Consider the following 16,570-nt stretch of genomic DNA (forward strand, 5'->3'; position numbering starts at 1 on the left):
CAGGAGTCGCACAGCCTTAATATAGCTGCGTGAGCAAGGCCTGAGATGTCAAGAGGTGGAGTGGAAGAGACTCTGCTTCATAAGTAACTTTCATGTTTGAAGCCGCCTGTGGAACTCCCATCACCAAGCGAAGTCCCTTTCTGTGCACTGCCTCCGAGCGCTCGAATTGACTCGATGATGGTGATATCTGCGGGAGCTGATAGAGAATGCGGCTTGTTATCAGTGCAGTGTTCAGTTTAATCATGGGCATAGGATTGTTTCCCCAACGTACACCTGCCAAGCGACGAAGTGCGTTGACTCTTTTCACTGATGCAGCCACAACGCCTTCGACCGCGCGTCGCCATAGTAGCTTGCTGTCGATGGTGATGCCCAGGAATCAAACATTAGTCGCACGAAGAATTGGATGCCCTCTGATATTCAGCGTCAATCGTGTTGACTTGCGTCTCATAACCGGGAAAAGCATGAAGGCCCGTTTTTCCACTGATAAAGATAGGCCAAGCGTCGATAAGTGGCGTTCGATGATGGAGATTGCGCCCTGGGCTATCCGGGCCAAACGTTTATTTATTTATTTATTTATTTATTTATTTATTTATTTATTTATTTATTTATTTATTTATTTATTTATTATTTATTTATTTATTTATTTATTTCACATACTTTCAAGGCCCTAAGGCATTACAGAAAGGAGTGGAGTCAAAAACAAAAAATAATGCAGTAAAAATACAAACAAAGAATATTAACAAATAGCAATCTGCACAGCGGTCTCATGTAGTAATAGTAGGGTCGGTGATGAGCGCGACTGATGCGCAAAGGCGATTCCAGTCCGTGCTTGTCCTAGGGATGAATTAGTCACTGTACCGGTTTGTGCGGCACAAAGGCACCCCGACTTTGAGGCTGTGGTCAGTGCGAGACTAAATATAAGACGGAGGGGCAAGAAGGGTTTCGTTTAACGTTTGTCTTAGGACCCCGAGATCCAAATGCAGATGTCCTCTGCGTAGATGCACATTTTAACTGCCGTCCGACCTACTATTAGTGCGTCTGGAAGGCTGTCCATGGCAACGTTAAAAAGCAAGGGAGATAGGACACTTCCTTGTGGGACGCCGAGAGAAATGCGTCACTTTTCGCTCATTATACTTCCGAGCTTACCTGCACACATCGATTTCTAAGAAATTCATGGACGAATCGAAGAGCATTTCCCGAGACGCCCATGGCTTGGAGTCCGTTGATGATGCCTTTATGAAGAACACAGTCGTATGCTTTGGCAACTTCTATGAAGATGGCGAGTGTGAAAAGGCCGTCCACGCGATGGTGCTCGATGTGGCTTAGTAAATCCAAGACACTGTCCTGGGCACCCAACCGTGAACGAAATCCGGTCATACACGATGGTAGTCTATTTCCTTGCTCAAGATACCAAGTTAACCTCGTACATATTAGTCTTTCCATCAACTTCGACACGCATGATGTTAGCGATACTGGCCAATATGTGGTGAGGTTCGCAGGATCCTTTCCGGACTTGAGCACTGGAACCACCCATGCTGCCTTCCACGCTTCTGGGATCTCTCCTGTGCTCCAGACGTGATTAAATATGTCCAGAATGGCTCGTCTTCGTTCGTATGGAAGATTTGTCAGCATCTGATTGCTGATCGAATCGGGACCCACAGCATGGCGTCTTAATTTGCTAAGAGCCAAATCCAACTCACGAAAGGTGAATGGCGTATCCATGGTATGGAATGCTTGAGACAACAGAGGGTTCGCCACTCCTGCTGATCTGCCGGATCTGTATACTTATGCAAAATATTCTGCAAGGGTTTGTAAATCTTTTCCTTGCTTTAAAGCAAGTGCTTCGAATGCCCTGTGCGGGCGGATCTATCCGGATAGGCTATTCATTACTCCCCATAACGCCGATAAGCTCTCACAGAAAGCAGCTCATTGAACTCGTCTTAACCTTTTTGTGTGACGACGGATGACAGCGTTTATCCTGTTGTATTCAGTTTTCGCAGAGGGATTCCCCTTTTTTTCTCATTAGTTTCTGCTCCACTCTCCTACGCGCTGCGCAGAGGTTCTTTAGTTTCAAATCAGGAGTAGGGAAATTATCTGGCAGTTTCAACATTGAGGTAGCCACCCTCTTGTTCCGCAGCATATCGGCGAAAAGCTCACCAGGGGATTCATCCAACGCTTGTCTGTCTTTGTCCCAGCGTGTCACAGTACAGAATTGTCGACCAGCAGTGTGAAATCCGGTGATGTTGGTGAAGATTGGAAAATGGTCGCTGCCCATTTTGTCTGGGGACGTTTTCGACGATACGAAAAGGTCTGTAGAATGGAACACGAGATCTATGGCACTCCGTGAATCTGGTGGTCTGAAGAAAGTCGGTTTGCCATCGTTCACGATACATAAGTCAGCAGCATCCGCGGCTGCGACCAGTTTCTTGCCTCGGAAATCTGCAATCTTATTTCCCCAAAGCGAATGATGTCTGTTAAAATTGCCACTCATTATTCTAAGAGATGGGCAACGAATGCAAAGGTCCTTTATAAATGCCTCCTACGAGACCTTCCTTCGTGGACGTGTATACACCGACACCACACGGAGTTTTCGGTTTCCTAGGCACACTTGCACAGCGGCGACTTCCAAGAAGGTAGAACAAATGACTTGTACTGGTAAACCGACGGGAGGTATATCTCGCCTGATGTATATCATCGCACTTCCATTTGCAAATGACGGTAAACTCGGATTGCCATGTCTGATGTACCCTGGGATCGTCCTTCCAATTGGGAGACCGGATTCGTTTTATGGACGAATCTGATGCAGTTCTCTTTAGGTGCATGCAGTTCAGAGTTAAACAGGGTTTCAGAGCAGGCCTGACAGAGTCCTTCGCAGAACCAACATTCGTCGGCTGTCATCACGTTATTAAAACCGACAACTCCGATCCAATATTCGCTGGCAATACAAAGGATATAAGCTTTTATTGCTCAACTCCGCGCCGAAAAAATAATTGCCGAGGAGCATCATTGAAGCCTAGATGGACACTGCAGACCTGTTCAACATTGCGTGTACTCGAGGAAGAGCTTCAAGTACAGCAACCGCTTCGAGTCTGAGCTCGTTTTGTCAATGAGGGGGTCTCAGAAGCTCTGGGGCCGAATTAAGAAAGCGTTTCTTTCGTAATTTGGCATTGGCTGGTCGCATTCGCTAATAGCATGTCCAGCGTCAGGATTGGCTGGAACGTTTTCTCTAGTGAACAATTCTAGCGTAAGAGCTTTTTTGTGAATACAGGCCCTAGTGACTAAACCATGAAGTGAAAGCAAATACGCCCATGGAGGAAGCTAGCTTCCTATGCGTGGTAAGTATCTCCAAAAAGGATGTATATTGTGCCGACGACGAAGATGGAGTGAATTAGAAGTGAGGTAAAGAGATTACTTCATCGCCGCACTCAAATAAAATTAAATTCTGACGTTTTACGTGCCAAAACCACGATCTGATTATAAGGCACGCCGTAGTGGGGGACTTAAATGTTGACCACCTGGAGTTTCGATATTTTGGCCATGTGGGGTTCTTTAACGTGCACACTAAACGGACTGCACACGAGCCTTTTTGCATTTCGCCACCATCGAATTCCGACTACCGCGGCCAGCATCGAACTCGCGACCTCGATCTCAGCATCCCAACGCCATATAGACACAAAGCTACCACGGCTGGTATCGCCGCACTCAGTGTAGTAGTGAGAATACTGAGATGAACACAACATGAAGTAAGTGTACTTATGTACCACTATACGTTCAGTGAAAAAGGACCGCGCAAAACAGATATCAACTAGAGCGGAGCCCGATTTGGCGGGAAGTATGTAGCACTAAGCAGCTGTGGGTCTCCTTGGAGCGTCAGGGGAGAGGGTTGCAGCAGGCGGCGTCAGCGCGAATCGCTCCCTGAAAGCAATTAATGCGGAACGCTTGCGTCTGCGTCGCCTGTTCCTTCTAAAACCGCAGTTATTCGCTATAATTCTGCCACGAGCCGGCAGATTGATTTATTGATTCGGTGTGTGAGTGAGAGATTGAATTTAGTTAATTGATTGATTGATTGATTGATTGATTGATTGATTGATTGATTGATTGATTGGTTGGTTGGTTGGTTGGTTGAGTGATTGATTGATTGATTGATTGATTGATTGATTGATTGATTGATTGATTGATTGATTGATTGATTGATTGATTGATTGATTGATTGATTGATTGATTGTGCCTGGCACCCCGAGGTAACGCAGGGCCTAATTTGAAAGACGTCGTAGTCGAGGGCACTGGATTAATGTGCGCCCGGAGCTCGGTACAGGAGCGCTTCTTTTTTTCCGCTCCCATGGAAATGGGACCGCCGCCACCGGGCGTTCTATTCAGGACGTTGCCAAATGCCGCCATATTATCGAAGTCGTCATCTTGTTAGCTCTGATTGGCTACAGGGCTGCTACGGCCTCTCTGATTGGCTGTAAATGCCAATACGGCGGAATTCAACAACATAGCGGAATTTGAGTGCCCAGAATAGCAGCACCCGTCAAGCTCAGCAGTGGTACGCCAGTCACTGAGCCACCGTGCAGGGCAGGTAGGAACGTATATAAATTATGTAAAAGGAGACCGGGCACAGAACGCATTATGTTGCTAACTTCATAAAGAACCATTTCGCAATTACACTCATCTCTGTATACGAGCGTAGTATAGTAAACAAAGAGACACTGTAACACATGACAATTAATGCTGTGAGGCTGTGTAGTGTTTTTTTTTTTTTACCTGTCCTTAACGACGCTACTAACGCTCATTTATACTAATTACACACCTAGGAGCCCACGTTTGTGACTGTCTGGCCGCCGACACCTGCAATTCCTTTTTATTACTTGCCCGAGCGAACAGCACGTAGCAAGTGGCGTAAGAGAAGGACACCACAGTTTTGGCATAGCGCGGTCCACTACAGCAATGGTGCGAGCAAGTAAAACGTAATACGTTTTCTGGAAATCAAATGTGAACCTGCAAGCAAAAGGTGATGCGAAAGTATACTTGCGTTCAGTGCTCAAGGATGACCCTGAGCAGCAAATGAGGTCAGTTGCGCAGATCAATAGAAATCTGCCCGGAGGCAGGAGTTCTGTGCGTCCAGGCGCGAGTTTGACTTACAAGGGGCTTAGAAAAGAGAGCGAAGTGAGTGGGAAGGGGTTGTACCTCTAGCACAACATCGAACGCAACAGCAGATAACATCGAAATACGAGGCACATGGCCCTTGTAACTCCACGCCCACTTCAGCGCGCATACAAGAACGTGCCAGGGATGAATGCGCTGCATCACGGTCCCGTGCCCGGTCCGACTGGTTCGGCCATTGGTGGAGAAATTGTGTTTATTACGTAGACGTGTTCGAAGAGACTTAGAGAACAGCACGTGGGACAAGAGACACATTTCCGTATCATATAGAATAAGAATATTTGAGAAAAAGTACTTTGGAATACTCAATCTAATACGGAATATTTTCTAATACACAAAGTGAAATAAAGAAAGTTTGCGTGGAGTCTGTTTATAAATAAATAAAAAAAGCAAAGTTTACATCATGTGACACATGTATGTCATGCCGTTCACAACCGGAGGTCTGGTCAACTGAGGAGCCTGTAAATGAGAAGTACCTGCTTTCAGATGTGGGGTACACCAATCAGATTATAGCAGTGGAAGAAGGCAACAGTATACCCCACAAGATGCATGTAGAGTATTGTGTTCGTTGAAGCTGACGAAGCGGGAAAATAATCATTTGCTTTGCTTATTTACTGGCAACGAATTGGTAGGCTGCCTAAGAGCATGGCATTGTCACTGGACGATTGGAAATGATTCAGCACGAGTTATCTGCCCCATGCGCTCTCTCAGAAGCCCGTGCTTCTGAGCAACGACAGCCGCGCTCCGGCAACAAAACCATTCAGAATCATCCCCATTTGCGCCACCATTTCTCCCTCCGAAGATCCAATAGGTGCTTCCAACTAGTTACATTTGAACAGAAACTAATATTCCAAAATTCTCAATAAGGGATTATCCAATCGATTACGAATTCGATCCGTATTCAAAATTTCGACTATTTGCAGACCCCTAATATTACACATGACGATTATTTTGTGCATGCACTACTTAATTGTCGTAAGAGTGGATCACACGGGGACAAAAATTAAACGATGAGGGGACAGTATGAAGGAAGCAGAATTTGACTCCAGGAATGTTCGCAGAGTTCGCGGGAGGGAATCCCTTGCGAATCATGAATTACCTTCTTCGGAAACACAGAAATAGGAAGTGGACATGGAAAAGCTGAAACGGGACAAGGAGAATTGAAGTCATCTTCATGCTGTTGTGCGAGTTAGGGCTGTTGCGACGCCATTGCGTTTCCGAGAACTCCCTGTCACTCGCCTTCCTGCCTGAACGGGGTGGCAGCGGGTCATAAAACACTGTCACTCGGCTGTCATCCCGCCTACGCAATGTCTGCAGGCTTCCTCATTGGTCCAGTTTTTTTGGTGGGATTCGGGCGCTTGCTTGCACGCGCTGTGAGTGCGCGCGCGCGAGACGGGGCCTGGGGAGACCACATCGAGGAGTCAGAAGGTGCGCACGTGTTCCTCTCTGCCGGTGGCGGCCCTCTTACTTCGGCCACGGCGCGCGCGTGCCGTCGCCTCGAAGTGCCTTCCGACCGTAGCCCCTCTTTTCCTCCATGCTGCTTGTTTCTGTTTCTGCTTCCGCTGTTGTGGGGTGCGCGATAGAAGGCGCTCGCCGAAGGATAAGCGGCCGCTCTACTCTGGGTTCTGTCGGGGTTCGCCGGTCGCGGCCATCGGCCCTGTTGTATAGTAATTAGGCTCTGATTCGATTCCACTGTAAACAACTGTTTTAAGGCGAAAGCCTCATATGTTTCATTAGTGAGTCGATTGAGCGAAAACGCGTCGGCGACACGAAAGGTACAAAAAGGCTGCGAACCCTCGACCTTTGGTGGGAGTCGAACCACGACCATTTGTGGGAGTCTAACCCATTACGTTTGGTGTTAATTAAGGCGAAGTTAATTCAGGCACAGTTAAATTATAGTTAAGGAACTCGAACCCACGACATTTGGTGTTAATGAAGGCAAAGTTAGTTAAGGCACAGTGAATTAAGATAATAATAATAATAATAATAATAATAATAATAATAATAATAATAATAATAATAATAATAATAATAATAATAATAATAATAATAATTTATTTTCCCATCAATACAAAATGATGACGGAGGGGGTGGGAATAAAAGCGACAATTCGCTTGACGGAGTTCCCACTCCCATTACAAGAGGCAGCAGCAGTAGGGCATACAGTGCAGAAACATTTGAGCGCACATACGTAATAGTGTTGGTTCTGCAGTTGAACCAACGAAGAATAAGAAAAAGAAAAAATGCATTTGTTAACGCGGTAGAGGTCTTCTTCTTCTTCTTTCTGGGGTTTTACGTGCCAAAACCAGTACTGATTATGAGGCACGCCGTAGTGGAGGGCTCCGGATTAATTCTGACCTCCTGGGGTTCTTTAACGTACACTACAACGCAAGCACTAGGGCGTTTTTGCATTTCGCCTCCATCGAAATGCGGCCGCCGCGGCCGGGATTCTATCCCGCGATCTCGTGCTCAGCAGCGCAACGCCTTAGCTGACTGAGCCACCCCGGCGGGTCCACGGTAGAGGTAATTAAGAGGTAAAGATAGAGGTAATTAAGGCACTCAAACCCACGACCTTGGGTGGAAGTCGAACGCTCGACCTTTGGAACTAAGAGGGATAACTAAGCGAAGTACACTAAGCGAATTAAGAGGATGAGTGAGAGAATTAAAGAGGGATGACTAAGCGACTTAGACTAAGCGAATTAAGGAGGATGTGTACGTCATGGGTCCGTTTTTAATGCATCATCACTTGGGCTTTCGCCTTCAAGTCGTCTTAGGGATAACATAGGAAACCCTGTGCATTTTTTGTATTGGAACCCACCATAATAAATGTCCTGTTCTCGGAAAACGCTAGCGCAAGACAGGGGTAATTGGAGATCGCAGGGAGAGGCCTTCGTCCTGCAGTGGACATAAATATAGGCTGATGATGGTGATGATGATGATGATTATGATGACGATGATGATGATGTTCTTTCAGGAGAGCTTCGCTTAAGGGTCTCCCTTGCTGTGTGCCTGGACTCGCCTCCCCTCAGCTGTGACCGGCTGGGCGCGTCGTCACACGGAGCGGTCGGAGCAGTTGCTGACACGGCGCCCTGTATGGAGGCTCGGAGTGCTCGAACCCGCGGTGGTCGTCCGGCGCGCGATTAAAGCGTGCGCGCTGCAAGCGGTGTGTGACAACACTGTATAACGATCTTAGCACTGTTCGTGATGTATATGTGTCAGGAAATATAGTGTCGTAACTGGAGAGTGTAGAAGGCCAGAGTTATCGTCGTCTTGAAGCGGAGAAAGTCGAAAAGTAAGGAAAAACAAGGCCGACCTTGTAGCAGTCAGTAGAATTACAAGGCTTTGCAGGGTATATCCACGGAAAAAGTGCAAGAAAACGATATAACTACACCGAATGTAATAAAAGAAGTCGGAGATATTCTACTCGAGAAGCGTCAGCCCTTTATACATACGCAATGCCTTATCACTTTAAATGTATCAGAAGCTTTAAATTATGCCAACGTAACATACATTATTTCTTGTCTTTTTTTTTACATGAAGCATGGGAAGGTAGATATTGTTAGAGCCGGCTATCCCAAAAATCTCAAACTCCTTACTCAAGAACACTAAAAAAAAGCAAGAACTATCAACAAGCACGGCACACACCACGAACACAAGCGCACAAAAATTGTCTAAACTATAGGCACCCACCAGCACCGAAAGCACAGTCCAGTAACTGTAGGATGGTCACTCATCACACAGGAGTGAAGGAGTCTACAGAACTCTTTTCATGTATTCGTAAGAAAGAAGACGTCATCGAATTGAATTCGTACGTGACTGCGGCTAGCCTCGCGATAATCCCCAAATCCTTCAACCACCATCATCGCCTATTCTGGCGCCCGGGACATGCGGGGGTACAGAGGAACGAACAGATTAACGCGTTAGCTCGAAGGCCTACTAATCGAGCGACGGCGTCCTCTTCTATAACCCCAACCCTTCGCACAATCCCTCGCAAATTCCCATCCATTTAAATGCCAAAGACGTCCTTGCTCATCAGCGCGGAGTCCGCAGAAAATACCCGCCGCCTCACCCACAACTTAGCGGAGAAGAGGCCGCTGATTGGCGCAAAATACAGAATGGAGTATTCCCCCCATCTTAAAATGCTAAATGCAATGTATCCCCCTCGGAATAGGGCTAACTGCCCTTGGTGCGGTGGCATACCCACCCTAATGCATGTAACCTGGAAGTCCATTAAGCACCCTCATAGGCGAAATAACAGCAATACAATGAAGCAACAGGAAGCACAGCTCACAAGCTCCCACCTGGCAGGACAAAAGTCCTTGATCAGCCAGGTCAGACAGGCGGCAGAGGACAGTGGGGACTGAGGGGCTCCGACCACCCCTCGTTAAGATCTTTTCCTGCCTAATAAAGTTTCCATATAGACGTACATATTGTAAAGAAATAGAGACGGCACCCGTTCCTGGGCCAGCTGTTCTATCATCTGCTTCGTCCTCGTCTTCTCCTCGTTCGACCCCTAGCACCCGGTGTCCGAGCGCCCGAGCCCAAGTGCATCTCTTCAACGTTACACTCGGCCACGCTGCAAGTTTCCGGCATGGCTTGCAAACACGCCACTTAACATGGAGGCAACCTGTTCAGTGTGTTCTTCGGCGTGCCGGGTCTCTTCGGAATGGGTTGGCTCTTGGCTGCGTGAAGTAGCTGGGAGCTGGTGCTTCTCAGCAAGCCGTAGCTGATTCTCGGGGATGTAGGGGACGCGCAGGCATAAAGTCGTCGTTGGTGAGCCGTCCAGCGCTGTCCAGTTTCTCTGGCGGGCGGCACTGGCTGTTGCGCGCTGGTCGCAGGTCTTGCCGACGGTTATCCTGCCCCTCAGCGTTGTCAATTTCAGGCGAAGTTGAAGAGATTCCCTTAAAGGGTGCTCCGTTTATTATTGTGAGTGGTGCTACCAGTCTTCCCCTCTTCTCCTCAGGTTTTCGAGGACTATCACAGGTAGAGTTTGAGAAGCTGTCCACGGATGGTGGTGGTGAACATTTTATTGAGTCGTTTGAGCCTTATGCGGTTAAACCTTAGGAATGGGTTGGCTCTTGACTGCGTGTAGTGGCTGGGAGCTGGTGCTTCTCAGCGAGCCGTATAGCTGATTCTCGGGGATGTAGGGGACGCGCAGGCATAAAGAAGTGGGCCGAAAGCCGCTATAAGAGCTGCGCTCCATTCAAGCCAGGACCGCTGCTTGATGACTTCGTACTTGTCCCAAGCCTTGGCGGCACCGCAAAGTCGGTTTGCCGCAACCAGCCATCTTTTTTGGTCGGGCCTAGCATGGCAATCACCCATGGCATTGATAGCGTGAACCCAAAGGATGACGTCATCTTGAAAGCCGCAAAACGGCGGTGTTTGTACGAAAGCCGGCTGCTGGAAGTCGCAGTGTATCATCTCCGCCAGGCTACCTGTCCAGCTACCCGAGGAACCAGGGCCGGTGTCCACGGACAGTGCGGTCGTTGTGGTAGTCGCGGTAGTCGTGTGACGTGCAACGGCGCAACCACCGACGGATGCGAAGTTGTTCGTCAAAAGCTCTAGCTGGTTATTCAGCTTGGCGATGGTTTGGACGAGATCACCGGTATAGTCCTGCCCTAGAGCCAACGAGGAGGATTGGACGCCGTCCCCGGGTGGTGCGGTGGGTGCTTGCGATGGTGGCAGAGTGGCCGGCTCCATAACCGAGGAAGCGTGGACGGCGTTCCTGGGCAGGAGAGACCCGGCACGCCGAAGAACCACGAAGAGACACGTAAGGATGGAACGCCTTAAGGTAGGTTCGTTGTAGACTGCGCCATTGTAAAGAAACAGAGACACAGAGATAGCACCCGTTCCTGTGTTTGGTTTGGTTTGGTGCCTATAGATATAGCACAACCCACTACGGGGGGGATTGGCCATGAATCGGGCGGCGGTGGGTAGAAAAAGTATTAATACTTAAATAGGATTTTCTTACTTAAGAATGAGATAATAAATTAATTCTAATCTTTAATATTAATTTTCATGCTATAGTATATCTTAAAACTTGAAATTAATATTTTTTTATTTCTTGTTTTAAAGTAAAACAGTAAAATTAGCATGGCAGTCACCTTGTTTCTATTACAAAATTAAATATGGTATCACATACGTTCCTATTGCAGTGTCCTATTGCCGACACCCCCAGAGACAGAATTTCCTGGGCCAGCTGTTCTATTACCTGCTTCGTCCTCGTCTCCTCCTCGCTCGCCCCCTAGCACCTGGTGCCCGAGCCCAAGTGCATCTCTTCATCTTTACAATATATACTATCATAAAAAATATTTAATATCAGCCTAATTACTGAGGTACTATCGCATAAAATCAGGATAACACTTAGCCTTTATAAGCCCAGGAAAAAGGCTGGTTGTGGGCAAGGCTTTAGGATAGACAGCGGAATAAATGCAGCCCCTCTAATGGCACTCATAAACTACTAAAATACGTTAAATTCAGTAACGTTCAAATCAGTCGTAGAGAATGAATGAGAAAACATGTCTGTTAAATCTTGGGATAGGGTGTCGTCCTGTTATTTCTAGCATGTGAGACGTAGAGGACGCATACATGCAAGACTCCATCTTGAACACCTAAACCATGTATCTATAAACCACCGCTGCGGGTAGTCGCAAATTTCGACCAATTTTAATCGCTATTAAAGTACGCTTTACAGACCAAAAAGTACGGTAATTTATGCGTGGATTCTGCTTGTGATTCACAGCCAGTGACATGCACACGCGTCACCCTTAACAAGAAAAATTCGGTCGACATTTTGGCGCCTGCGCTCCTTTTTAAGCATGATCCGGATAGGCAAGGGAAGCTGCACACGGCACGTCGCCACGTGTCCCGGGTGCGGCCAATATGCGCGACCGCCACAAAGAGCGCAACAAAAACGGCTCGCAACAACGAGCGACGGCGCACGTGACATCAAATCGAGCGGCTGGCACGAGAAACTGAAAGACGCGCAGCGTCGGTTCCGACCAGTGCGAATTATTGAGAGGGTCCCGCAATAAGCCCAGCTCCGAGGCATGCAATATTGAAATCGTGGCGTAGCAACGCCGCCTTCGGCAGCGGCATAGCAGCCCTCACAACAAAGGGCGCCGGCTATATTTTAATCCGCCGTTGGTGTCAGATTCACACTTCCGCATTCATACACTCGAAAATGTACATAACGCCTTCGCAACGACTGCTGCTGGGCGCTAATTTTGCTTCGCCCGACAGTAATTTGTAAGAAGAGCGCATGTGTCGCGTCGGCCATCCGCTAGCCGCGCAATTTTAATGGGCGGCCGTTAGAACGAGCTCAGTGAGCATTGTCCTAGTCGGTAGATGGTTTCGGGCAACGCCTGTCCAGCTGCCCGCAGCCGTGTAGAAGACAGCAACGCGAGGGAAATAGGTGGATGCAGCCAGCACGCTTCGAAACGATAGACTTGCCACCACGATTATTGTCACTGTGCGCTACGACGTATAATTTTGTCCCGTCTTGCATCTTCGGGGGTGTTTGTCGTGTCTATAGTGCTTCCGAGTGAAAATGATTGTCGCCGAGGGATCATACTTCCCAACGGAAACGGGGTTGTCGCTTATCTTATTGTGCAACGTGCAACATACTTTATTTGTATAATTTTAAAAAAAATAGATTATGGGGTTTTACGTGCCAAAACCAGTTCTGATTATGAGGCACGCCGTAGTGGGGGACTCCGGAAATTTAGACCACCTGGGGTTCTTTAACGTGCACCTAAATCTAAGTACACGGGTGTTTTCGCATTTCGCCCCCATCGAAATGCGGCCGCCGTGGCCGGGATTCCATCCCGCGACCTCGTGCTCAGCAGCCCAACACCATAGCCACTGAGCAACCACGGCGGGTTTGTATAATTTCATCATATTTTGCTAATGTTCAGTAAAGTCGATAATTAGGCGAGCTGGTAGCCGTTCATACTGAACAGGAGGTGGACAGTGCACAAAACCACAACAGAAGGAAGACAACAGATGACACAATCATTTGGGCCGCCTGCTCTCTTATTTGTGTTGTGTTTTTACCTCCTATTCAATTGTCGTTGTTGTTGTTGTTGTTGTTGTTGTTGTTGTTGTTGTTGTTGTTGTTGTTGTTGTTGTTGTTGTTGTTGTTGTTGTTGTTGTTGTTGTTGTTGTTGTTGTTGTTGTTGTTGTTGTTGTTGTTGTTGATCCCCGCATCGCAGCGATGACTGCATTTCACTTATGGATATGTAAACTTGAGTGAGAGAAATGAGATGCGCAAGGCAGGGACGTTAACCGAAAGACAAACGTCCGTTTTGCTGCCCTAGGCAGGGAAGGGGTAAGGGGGAGTAGAAAGACGAAAAAGAAAGCGGAGAAGGAAAGCATACGCATAGGCAAACAAAACAGAAAGGAAGAAGACAAAAGCCGGCAGATACCACGCCCTGTGGGGATCAATGTTATGCGAAGCAGTGTGCGGGAAGCCTACCAAGTTAACGAAACTACCATGAGAGCACCAAGACGTAGACGGCTGTTTCATGACATACGTGACACACAAGTCATGACATTCATGTCATGACCTATCATTTATGTTCGTCATACACTCTTGTAAAACTATGCCGATTTTTGTCATAATATGCCGAATAGATATGCCGATTTTTGAACATACCAAGTTAACGACTATCTATCTATTTATCATATTAGGCGGCTGTTTCATGACCTACATGACACACATGTCATGATATTCATGTCATGACCTATCATTTATGTTCGTCACACACTCTTGTCATACTATGCGAATTTTGGTACATATCAAGTTAACGAAACGACTATGAGAGCACTAAGACCATCAAGACGTAGGCGGACGGACGGACGGACGGACGGACGGACGGACTATTCGTTCTATTCAACTATTCGTTCAAGTAGTTGAGCTAGGCCGCTTGAACATAGGAACTATAAGAACTTCAGTAAAGTCTACGTCGTCGTCGTCTAATTGTTTTCTTTATTGTATTTATATATAGATTTATATATACTGATAAAGCATTGTCTCGAAATTTCATAGTTGTTAATTTCATAGTAGGCGGTTGATTTAGAAGAGAAAGTGAAAGTAACTGTTCCAATTTTTTTTTTCGTGCGACTTCCTTTCGAGTAGGACTGCCGTAGTCAGCCTCGGCCCAATCCGCACGGGGAAGGTGGACGCACCGCATAAGGGAACGCCCCAAGGCTCGGTGATCCTAGTTTTCAACGTCGCCATGCGAAGTCTACAACCAATCCTAGAAAGGATCGCAGGAAACAAGCACGCCCTATACGCCAATGCAGGCGATGCATGCATACGTTGGCCAGATATGCTGCACCTTTGCGCCTGGATGACCACGTACGAGGCAACATTGACCAAATGCGGCACCTGAAAAGGATATCTCAGCCAAGCATTCGTCACTGTACGTGTAACCATACCCAGCGTACAATAAAAGCTCTGCAAAACAACAAAGGACACAGGTGCACGCGACTTCTTGGAGGTCTTAGTAATATTCCACAATGGACCGTCATGAACCGGCATCATACCAACGGCGCTGATAAAAAAGAAACATTCCGAAAAAAAAAGACAGCGAAGCAATAGGACCACAGAAACACGAAACAGCACAGACACTGACTTGTGGTTTATTGATAGGAAGGACTTATACAAATACATGGCGGGAAGATATTAAAGCTGGACAACGTCACATGTGCGTGTCAACAAGAAAAATAATGTAAAGACGGCCGACAGCAACGCTGGTAAAGCTTCTTCTTTCTGGGGTTTTATGTGCCAAAACCAGTTGTGATTACGAGGCACGCCGTAGTGGAGGGCTCCGGATTAATTTTGACCACCTGGGGTTCTTTAACGTGCACTACAACGCAAGCACATGGGCGTTTTTGCATTTCGCCTCCATCGAAATGCGGCCGCAGCGGCCGGGATTCGATCCCGCCACTTCGTGCTCAGTAGCGCAACGCCTTAGCTGACTAAGCCACCCCGGCGGGTAACGCTGGTAAAGCGAAATGCGAGCTATTAGTCAGATTGTTTGAAATTGTTTGTTAAACGAAAGACAGGGAAAAGTCAAACAAATGTAATTAACAACGTTCTTCTTGCACTCTAAAAACCTTTCCCACGTTTCATTTCGCAAATTGGTGCATCTACGTCATCCGAGCGTTAATAGGCTGTCAGTTTTTAGGCACTAATACAGCACCTCGATGTTGTTGCATCCCGAAATTCTTTTTAAAGCGAAGCTTTCCATGTCTCACTGATTGGTCTGTGAGCGCCGAAAATGTACTGCAGGAAAGCCAACTTACACAATGGAACTATCTGCGCATTTGTGCACACAATAGAACAACGGCTGCGCATCTGCGCACACAATAGAACAACGGCGCACGACGTACGTATCGTAGAACACTACAGTTAACATTCGCAGTTATACCGATAAGAACAATGGCCACTGCAACGCCACGCTATCCAGACGAACATGCATGTATATCTTCATTGCATTACGCGCGTCACGCAATGCATTCCTGGCCGTCACCATGGGTAGGCCGCGGGAGCAGCGCACGGTAGAAGAGGCTGCCATACGCGAACGTAAGCGCGAGCGCGATAGTGCCAGTAAGGCCGATCCCGTGTATCGGCAACGGCAGACCCTCTGACCGTCTACCACAGCAATCACAAGGCAATGGTGTGCAAGTGTAGAGTCGTCCGTGAAAGTGTGAGTGTGTGCGTGTAATCAACGGCTACATGATCTAAAATAAAGGCTATGCAACTTAACGAATGTGTCTTCATTCAACGCTCAAAAAATACAATCCTAAACAAGCAATTAAATCAAATATACATCGCATCGGGTAGCTCAGCTTTTCTTGGGTTCGTTGCTTGGTCGTTGGCTTTGGACTATACTTTGATTCAGTTTGCATGGGAGAAAGCTTCACGTTCAACCATCTTTCTTGAAGAAAAAGGCTTTGGTTTTTTGTTTATTTGGTACGATACAGCGTTAGCATAGGGCATGACAGCTGCGGGTGAGCGCAGTTCCTTAGATTGCTGTCTAGGAGACCCGGAAAGGTTGACCAAAATACCATCAACCAAGCTACTCAGTCAGGGAAACTGGCGGAGATCAGGTGGCGTACTTTAGATCCAGAACTGTATACTTCGAACTTTATATGTGGGCACGACCTGCACAAGGCATTCTTTAAGGCAGCAGTGGCCATGGCGTGTTTCACAAGCTCAGAATGGGCTGACGAGAACGGAAGCGAGCCCTTTTTCGAATGCGGAGCATACTTGGAGCTAATGCACCTCCCGCTAGGCCTACATTATTAGCAACGTGCCGCGCCGCAAAACCCGTACGCCAGAGTCATCACCACGCCATGGGAAGTGATATCAATAAGTGCACGCCGCCGCTAAATCACA

General features: G+C 47.4%; 1 long non-coding RNA gene across 1 annotated transcript in view; it reads left to right on the forward strand.

Annotated features, from left to right (window-relative positions):
* Positions 1-14,631, forward strand: part of LOC125942073 (uncharacterized) — a 64,431-nt gene extending 49,800 nt beyond the window's left edge. The window contains exons 3-4 of the long non-coding RNA XR_007464770.1: positions 8,143-8,326; positions 14,303-14,631. This is a non-coding gene — a long non-coding RNA (uncharacterized LOC125942073). The remainder of the gene's footprint in view (positions 1-8,142; positions 8,327-14,302) is intronic.
* Positions 14,632-16,570: the final 1,939 nt, after the last annotated feature.

Source organism: Dermacentor silvarum, chromosome 1 (assembly GCF_013339745.2).
Source record: "Dermacentor silvarum isolate Dsil-2018 chromosome 1, BIME_Dsil_1.4, whole genome shotgun sequence".
Lineage (NCBI taxonomy): Eukaryota > Metazoa > Arthropoda > Arachnida > Ixodida > Ixodidae > Dermacentor > Dermacentor silvarum.